Consider the following 8,655-nt stretch of genomic DNA (forward strand, 5'->3'; position numbering starts at 1 on the left):
GTTACATGTGGAAAAGAATTGTCATAAAGAGAAGATTTCTACAAGTATTAAAGTAATTGTAGGAGGTAGTAAGAATGACGTTGGATGCAAATGGGCAGATTATTATGAAGTGTGCTTTGGACTTCCTTATTCTTCTTTATATACATATCTAAATGATCCATGCATCCGTTTTCTTTCACCCTTACCCTGTTGGGGTTGGGAGAGGTGCTGGTTCTTTAAAAATCTATATCTTTGCATGGAATGTTTAAGATATTCCTCATCACAACTCAAGTTTTAGTCCAAACCACTGACTGATTTTAGTTTTTGTGTGACTGACAGAACCCACAAACGCTGCATGTCCCTCTAAACCAGGGGTGGGCAATCCTGGTCCTCGAGGGCCGGTGTCCTGCAACTCTTAGATGTCCCCCTGGTCCAACACAGCTGAATCCAACAGCTGAATCTCCTCCTCAGTGCAGTCAAGTGGTCCAGAGTCCTGCTAATGACCTCATTATTTGACTCAGGTGTGTTGAAGTAGAGATGCACCTAAAAGTTGCAGGAGACCGGCCCTCAAGGCCTGGAGTTGCCCACCCCTGCTCTAAACTATCAGGGTTTCCTCCAGAAAACTTGCTAAGCCTGGTGGTTGGGCCACTAGGGCAGACATTTATCCAGCGGCCCGTCATGTTTTTGAGTTAAAAAATGTTTAAAATTGACAGGAAATTTGAAAATATCACTTGATAATCATGTGATATTGAAAGATTGGAGATTAACACCTGAACACCAACTACAAAGTCTTAAAAAAATGCAACCATTTAAAAAACAAACTTAAATAAGCGATGCTTAGCCTGGTGGGGGCACAAGTAAAGCCTGGTGGCCCACCAGGCTTATAATACACTGGGGGAAACCCTGACTCTCATATCTGCATTCTAAACTGGAGCTGATTTAGATGAATAAAGTGCATATTTTAATATTTGCAGACAAAAAAGCTGCAAAAAATGAGTTTTAAGCAGTGCATTTTCAGTGCAGCTTAATCCAGTGAAGACAAGTCAGAGGATTCTGAATCAGATGCTAACTTTCCAGAAAAACACTCCTAGCTTTCTGTAAAGTTAGCTTCTCCAAGCTGGGAAGACTCAAAGATGTCTGAGAAGTTTAATTTTATTTATAACAAGTGTAACAAGCCACATCTGTCAGTGCTGCTGATGATCATAAATTAAAGACTGACCCTGATTCCTTCATCGTTTCAATGTGTTCAAATAAATGTTACCACTTATTTAAAGCTGTCTAGTTGTAATGTTTTACCGCTGCCACAAGGGGGCGTTAGCATTAACAGCAAACCCAATGGTTTAAATGGGTGGACCCTGACAAACAGACCACAGTGTGAGACTGAAGGACTGTGTGTCTAACCAGGTGGTCAGCAGCACAGGAACACCACAGGGCTCTGTACTCTCACCATTCCTTTTCACTCTCCACACTTCAGACTTCCAGCACAAGTCCGACTTCTGTCATCTACAGAAATACTCAGATGACTGTGCAGCTGTTGTGTGTATCAGAAGAAGACAAGAGGCCGAGTACAGAGATCTGGTGGACCGCTTTGTGGCCTGGTGTGGGAACAATCATCTCATCTTGACTGTAAACAATACAAAGGAGATGGTTGTTGATTCCAGGAGAAACAGGGTTGGATCAAACCCTATTTCCATCATGGGAGAAGATGTGGAGGTGGTTCAGGAATATAAATACCTCTGTGTTCATCTGGAACACAGACTGGAGACGCAACAGTGAAGCATCTATACAAAGAGACAGAGCAGACTGCACTTCTCCAGGAAGCTAAGACCCTTCAAGGTTTGCAACACGATGCTGCAGATCTACAAGTCTGCTGTTGAGAGCGTCGTCTCTTCTGCTATCATCTGTTGGTGCAGCAGCATCAGAGCCATGAACCTCAAAAGGCTCAACAACCTGATGAGGCTGGATTTGTTCTGGTTCTGTTCTGGAAACGACTGTGGAACCTCTGGAAATGATGCAAAGAAGGATTCTTCATAAGAGTCAAGAAAGCTATGGACAACTCTGACCATACTCTGCACGAGTCTGTATGGGGAACACAGAGTATCATCAGTCAGGGGCTTCTTCAGATTTGCTGAAATACAGACTGCTACAAAAGATCTTTCCTGCCAACAGCAATCAGCCATCTATAATAACTCTTTGAAGAATCTGAATTAATGAGCTACAATTACAATTAATTTCCCTTTGGGATCAATAAAGTCAAAGCATGTTTGGGTAATACTTGCACACTACTCAAAGTTTGATAGAAAAATATATTGAACAATTGGACGTTATGGTGGAAACATTTTTGTGGTTTCAATGAAACGAAACGAAAAATGTAAAATGATTAAGTTTCTCTTTTCCTGGGCCGTTTCACCCGTTTGCTGCTCGTTTGCAGTTGTTGGCCACAGTTTCTGATCAAGTCATTATCTCATCAACCTTAATCTGTTACAACCAGTAGATCAGTAGATGGACGAAGTAAACTGCTTTAATTGTTGATCAACTCATGCTTGGTTTGTTATTGAAGGACCTACTTCACATGGTCCTTCTTTATTCTGTGTCCTGCTGCACCAGGAAACTCCATCTCGGGATTTCCAGCAGGATTTTCTGTGTCTCCTCAGTCCTCTGTGTCTTCTCTGCTGATTGGTCCAGTGCTATTGAAGATGCTGGAGAACCAACACATGATCAGACACACATTTCTTAATCTGACTAAATAACAGATGATTGAAAAAGACTTTCTGATCAAGTCATCATCATGTCCTCACCTTTTCCACAATCTGTTACACCAGTAGATCAGCAGATGGAGCAGGCCTTCTTCTTTAATTGTTGGTCAACTCAAGTCATGTGACATGAGTTGACGGAGAAATTAAATAAAAAGAAAACATAACAGTGTTAAAAAACAGAGAATAAACATCTAAAGAGAAAAAAAAAGTTTGAAATTTGATCTCAATTTCATCCATATTTAAAATGAAAGTAAGTTTTCTTACTTTTTTTGTCAACAGGGTTCTCTTATCTACCTCCATCTGACAGGTGGTGTTGAAAGTGGAGGTTTGCAGGCTGAGGAGATCCAACCTGGGATGATCAGAGATATTATTGATCTGCAGAATCTGAATCTGGGATCAGAAACCAATGCTGGATTCTCTACAATGTTTCTAAAATTATTTCATATTCAACATCTGACTAATGAACAAATGAAATTTCAACATAAGATTTTATGGTGATGCTTGGTTTGTTATTGAAGGACCTACTTCACATGATCTGTCTCTTTATTCTGTGTCCTCAGCTGTCCCCCTGTTGCATCAGGAATCTTCTTCTATGGACTTTCAGCAAGATTTTCTGTGTCCCCTCAGTCCTCTGTCTTCTCTCTCCTGATTGGTCCAGTGCTGCTGTCTCGTCTCACTGATGCTGGAGAATTAACACATGATCAGACACACATTCCTTAATTTCTGCCTAAATAAGAGATCACTGAATCAGACTTTCTGATCAATTCATAATCATGTCCTCACCATTTATAAAATCTACTATAGCCAGTAGATCAGCAGGTCCTCTGCTCTATTCCTGATCCTCCTTCCATCAGCATAAAGCTCATCAAAGCTCTGCTGTTATGAAAGGACTCAAAAAGATCATACAAAGCAAAAGTGTCAGTGAGAAGAAAGTACAACAGAAAATACAAAATAGATTTGAATGTTGAACATTTTTTGTTGTGTAAAAGTGCATGTCCTTACATTTTTTTTCCAACTGGGTTCTCTTATCTTCCTCCATCTGACTGGTGGTGTTGAAGGTGGAGGTTTACAGGCTGAGGAGATCCAACCTGTGATGATCAGTGAATCAGAGATCTGCCACCAGCAGGAGGCAAGCCGTATCATGTGAAAGTGGAATGAAAAAACTTACAAGCAGTGTGAAAGACAAGAGATCCAGAAGGCAGGAACCACATGGACAACAACGAAAGGATCCAGCGATGAGCAGCTACAACCTGAAAGATTAAAAACTTGGAGTGGATTAGTAAAGGAACAGGACACAATAATTTACTATACTGGAGAGCACTGTGTAGGGAAGCACCACTGTCACACCCTGAAACATGGGGGAGTAGAGAGGAAAACGCAAAGATGAAGAAAAGCCCGGAGCACGGCGCTACCTAAGGCTTCCTCAGTCCTGCCAGAATCCTTAACATCTAAAATGCTAAATCTATCAGCGGGATAAAGAAAAGCCCCGATGCAAGGCGCTACCTAAGGCTTCCACAGGCTTGCAAGAAAGCCATTGGCTTAAATAAAAACCAAAGAGAAATGATGATGTCCTAATGTGACTTCCCAAATAGGTCTTCAGTTTTTACGGATCCCAATCTACTCCGAATCACTTGACAAGACGTAGCGAGGTCTAAACCACACGTATCTGGAACTCTCTCTTGCTGTAATTCCACTAGATGTTGAAGGTTTTGGTTCCTCTTCTATGTCACATGGCATCCTTGGTGGGGGACTGAAAACACGGGGTGACAAAATGGGATCTTCACAGTGCGTCAGTGGTGAGGGACTGAGGACAGGGGGTGAGAAAATAGGACGTTTACGCGCCATTTTACAAGAGGGACCGAGGACGGGGGATGACAGTCCAGGATCCTTACACGATGTCCAAGGTAGGAGACTGGGGACAGGGTGTATCAGAATGGGATCTTCATATTCCATCTTCCGGTAGGGAATGAACAGAGACTTACCACATGTCCATGCCACCTTTCTGAGGATGCTGTGAAAAACCTCATCCCAACTGGCATCATCACTATACTTGGTCCTCTTGGTGGCAAGCTCCTCTTCAGCAACAGTGTCCCTAATCCTCTTGGCTGGGAACTTCACTTCAGGAATACTGTCCCTGGTCATCTTGGCGGGGAGAGTGATCTTAGTCCTCTTGGCAGGGGGCTCCTCTTTAGCAACACTGTCCCTGGTCCTCTTGGCAGGGAGGTCCTTTTCAGCAAGAGGATGTGGCTGAGAAGCTGGAAAGAGATCACCTCTTGCAGGAAGACCGATCTTGGTCCTCTTGGCAGGGGGCTCCTCTTTAGCAAGAGTGTCCCTGGTCCTCTTGGCAGGGAGGTCCTTTTCAGCAAGAGGATGTGGCTGAAAAGCTGGAAAGAGATCACCTCTTGCAGGAAGACCGATCTTGGTCCTCTTGGCAGGGGGCTCCTCTTTAGCAACAGTGTCCCTGGTCCTCTTTCCGTTTATGCCAGTCACAGATGTCACTTGAGCCACGTCCTCTTTCAAACCTACCTGCTGACTAGGCTTTGATGATGGGTCCTCCGCCTTTGCAGCATCCACCTTCTTTGTAGTTCTCCTGGTGCGGCCAAAAGTCAAAGAAGCCACTAAATTTTTCCAACCCCCGAGAGGTTGTGACGAGATACTGATAGGTCTGGAGTCGTCTGGACGCAAAATTGGCTCTTCCTGTTTGTCAAGTCCAGATGTGAATTTAAAGCTGGAAGGAAGCACGGTACCAAAACTAAGCTTTGATGGTCGGTCTTCCTCCTTCGCAGCATACACCTTATTCGTTATTCTTCTGGCGTGTCTGGAAGTCAAAGAAGAACCATTCTTTTCCAAACCTACCTGATGACGTTGCAAGGTAGCGATTGGTCTGGACTTCTCTGGACGCAAAACAGGCTCTTCCTGTTTGTCAAGTCCAGATGTTAATTCAAGTGAAGTGCAGGGAGCCGTGTCTTCTTGGGGCTTCTGAGCCACCCCGATGTCCTGTATGTATTTGAAATTTGGGGGAATAATCTCAAGCAGCTGTGACGCAACATCGGCCACTGTTAGACTACTGTCAGCGGAGCACAGCTGATGAACCTTCGAATTCAGAAGTTTCAATGACTCTTCAAGAACTCCTATGCCCCACAAGAATTTAATGTTTGGTCGAAGGACCTGGACAACCCGAAGTCGGGATTTAAAGTCATCCTGGTCTTCATTACCTACCTTGCCTCCACTAGAGCTGGTAGAACAGTCCACAGACTGCGGAGGTGAACTATACCTCAACTCCTCTCCATGGTCTTCAGAATCCATGTCGGCTTCATTTAACCACACCTTACCGTGTTCCTTACCGTTGTCTGGATGTCCCTCCAACGTCGGGGATCCATCTGCTGGAAGCGCCATGGTATGGGCTGTGAAGGAAAAAAAAAAAGCAGAAACAGCTATAATTCAGTATCTTGACCTTCACAAAAGTCCAAAGCAATGTTTAGAGGGAACACTGAAATACCAACAATACAATAACCCAGGTTTGTGAATGTGTTTGTTTTTCTTGAATATATTTAATTAACAATATTATTGCTATGCCAGATGTGATTATGCAAGAAGAACGGGAATTAAGAGATAAAATAAATAAAGCTCATTTTTAGTCACAAAAACAGCAAAAAACACAATTTTACATAAAAACCAGAACACACTCTAAAACTCAAGGATCAAACATGTATAGACCATCACCACTCAGACAAACAAACTTGCAGCTTCATCTTGGTACCAATCAATCATTAAAGACAACAAATCCAATTTAGACTTATTGGTAATTTATCCCTAGCCATAAACTCTTAAACATTTGGAAACATAAATTAAAGAGCTATAGACTGTGTTTAGGACTTTTTAATAGCTAATGAAACACCTGTAATCTTAGATTGTGCCATTAGTGTGAATAAAATAAAACCCTGCAACAAGTTACTCAGTTTACCCTTCTATAACAACCCATCCTCACAAATCTTTGATGCTACAGGAACATCTTAACAATAGCCAGGGATACGATTTGTGATCCATTCATTACTATTATACTTAAATCACTGCTTACACAACTTTAATACTTTAAAAGTATCAAAGTTTAAAAAACATGTCTCCAATAGCATTTGTAAATTACCAAAATCTTAATTGTAGCTAATCAAACTAAATTCCTTTGAGCTCCACAATTTTTTTACAAACACAGTTACAGCTACTCTGACGGCTCATCAGTACTACCTTCAAACTCCCACATATAGCCAACAGCAAAAATGTACATCTATAAAATTAAAACTTTTATAGACATACAGCTTTTAAAGTAGGAATCTAAATACATAGGCCAACATAAGTGGCTTTTCCTCCATTTCCAGGGGCTCCTACAAAAAATTTAACTGTTTATTTAGTTTAGAAATCCATATCCAGTATTAAAATGACCATTGTATTTTCTCTGGAGATAAGCCAGACAAAATAATTGAAATAATAATCTGCATCCCTTATAGATAAAAGGTAAAGGCAATTTTATTTATATAGCACATTTTCAGCAAGAAGGCAAAGCAAAGAGCTTATGTGTGCATGATGCCTCAAAGTATTAATATCACATGTTAATATTACTCTATGGGCAGGTTATGGCTGAAGGTAGTGTTATGAAATTCATTACGTCAGTCTGAAAATCATGGCTGCACACAACCCAGCAAGAAACTCAGATGAATGTTCACACAATTATATTGCTCCAAATGCTTCTTTCAATATTACCATCTCCATGGAGACAAAGAACATCAACAAAATGGATTCTAAAAGTAATTTTCTCAAACTAAAATAAGTTTTCCAATCACCACACCACTATTAATATTGCTGACTCTTTCTGAAAATTCAATCAGCATGAAAATATATTATATGAAAAAAAATTATATATATATATTGAAAATATGCAAAGGACCAACACAGCATTTCATAAACAACTAATTATTCAAAACTACAAAAATAAAACTAAACAAAACTACTTAATATAAACTAAACTACTTAGAAATAATACAGGAGAAATATATATATCTAAAAACTTTTCTAATATTCAAGTAGAAAGGTTTTATTTCAAGCAACGTATCCAAGGAGACCAAATTTGTTTTTGAGGCATTTTTTGAAACCTGGACCAGGGGCTGACTTCTTATTCCAAAGATCTGAATAAAACTAAACAGATCTTCTAAAACCAGAAATAACTTTTTAAACCACATAAGCAGTATAAACCTCCAGAATCCCCCCAAAATTTTAACTAACGAATGAATCACAACTAGACTAACTGAAACCGAGATCATAGTTTTTCTAATGAATTTTAACATTCACTGTTAACATTCAAGTAACTTCTGAAAATGATACGTCACTAAAATGCGATGGAGCAAAACATTGTTTTTCTGGTCTTGAGGAATTACAATAAATAATTTATTTACTTTGTGAAATCAACAGGCACACATTGTTCTTTAATGATTTTTTGTAAGAATAAAGTTGTGTTGTTATTTAATCATTGTATCCATGGAGACTACATGTACTACATTTTTCAAAAAGCTGATTCCAAAACTTCTTTCAAACCAAAACAACTGCAGTCAGCATTACTCACATTTTCCAAAATTTCAAATAACTAGCATATAAATCACAATACAAATTCAATTAACTCACAAATATGTTGCATTACAAAAAAGCAAATTATACCTTCCTAACAAAGAGTTGCAATTTCCAAACAATGAACACCAAAGTCATCAAAGCTGATTTTAACCAACTCAAATGTTTTTTTTTCTTTTAAAATCAGTTCACCCCTGTAGGAAAACTAAACACACATATTAAAGTCTATCATTAGATAGGAGGAGGCACATGTTTGCAAAGTGTTTCTTAATTTTTTATTGAAGTCATTTTAAATAATATCACCAAT

The 8,655-nt window shown here is 39.9% G+C and overlaps 1 long non-coding RNA gene across 1 annotated transcript; it reads right to left on the reverse strand.

Moving 5' to 3' along the window:
* Positions 1 to 811: 811 nt before the first annotated feature.
* On the reverse strand, positions 812 to 4,592 carry LOC106946819 (uncharacterized). Its single transcript, XR_001424836.1, has 8 exons — positions 3,904 to 4,592; positions 3,738 to 3,823; positions 3,519 to 3,608; positions 3,261 to 3,417; positions 3,000 to 3,084; positions 2,778 to 2,846; positions 2,547 to 2,678; positions 812 to 2,058 (listed from the first exon to the last, which is right to left on the reverse strand). It is a non-coding gene; the product is annotated as an uncharacterized LOC106946819 (long non-coding RNA).
* Positions 4,593 to 8,655: the final 4,063 nt, after the last annotated feature.

The sequence above is a fragment of the Poecilia latipinna genome, unplaced genomic scaffold (genome assembly GCF_001443285.1).
Source record: "Poecilia latipinna isolate Pla-1442-1.1 unplaced genomic scaffold, P_latipinna-1.0 Scaffold208, whole genome shotgun sequence".
Lineage (NCBI taxonomy): Eukaryota > Metazoa > Chordata > Actinopteri > Cyprinodontiformes > Poeciliidae > Poecilia > Poecilia latipinna.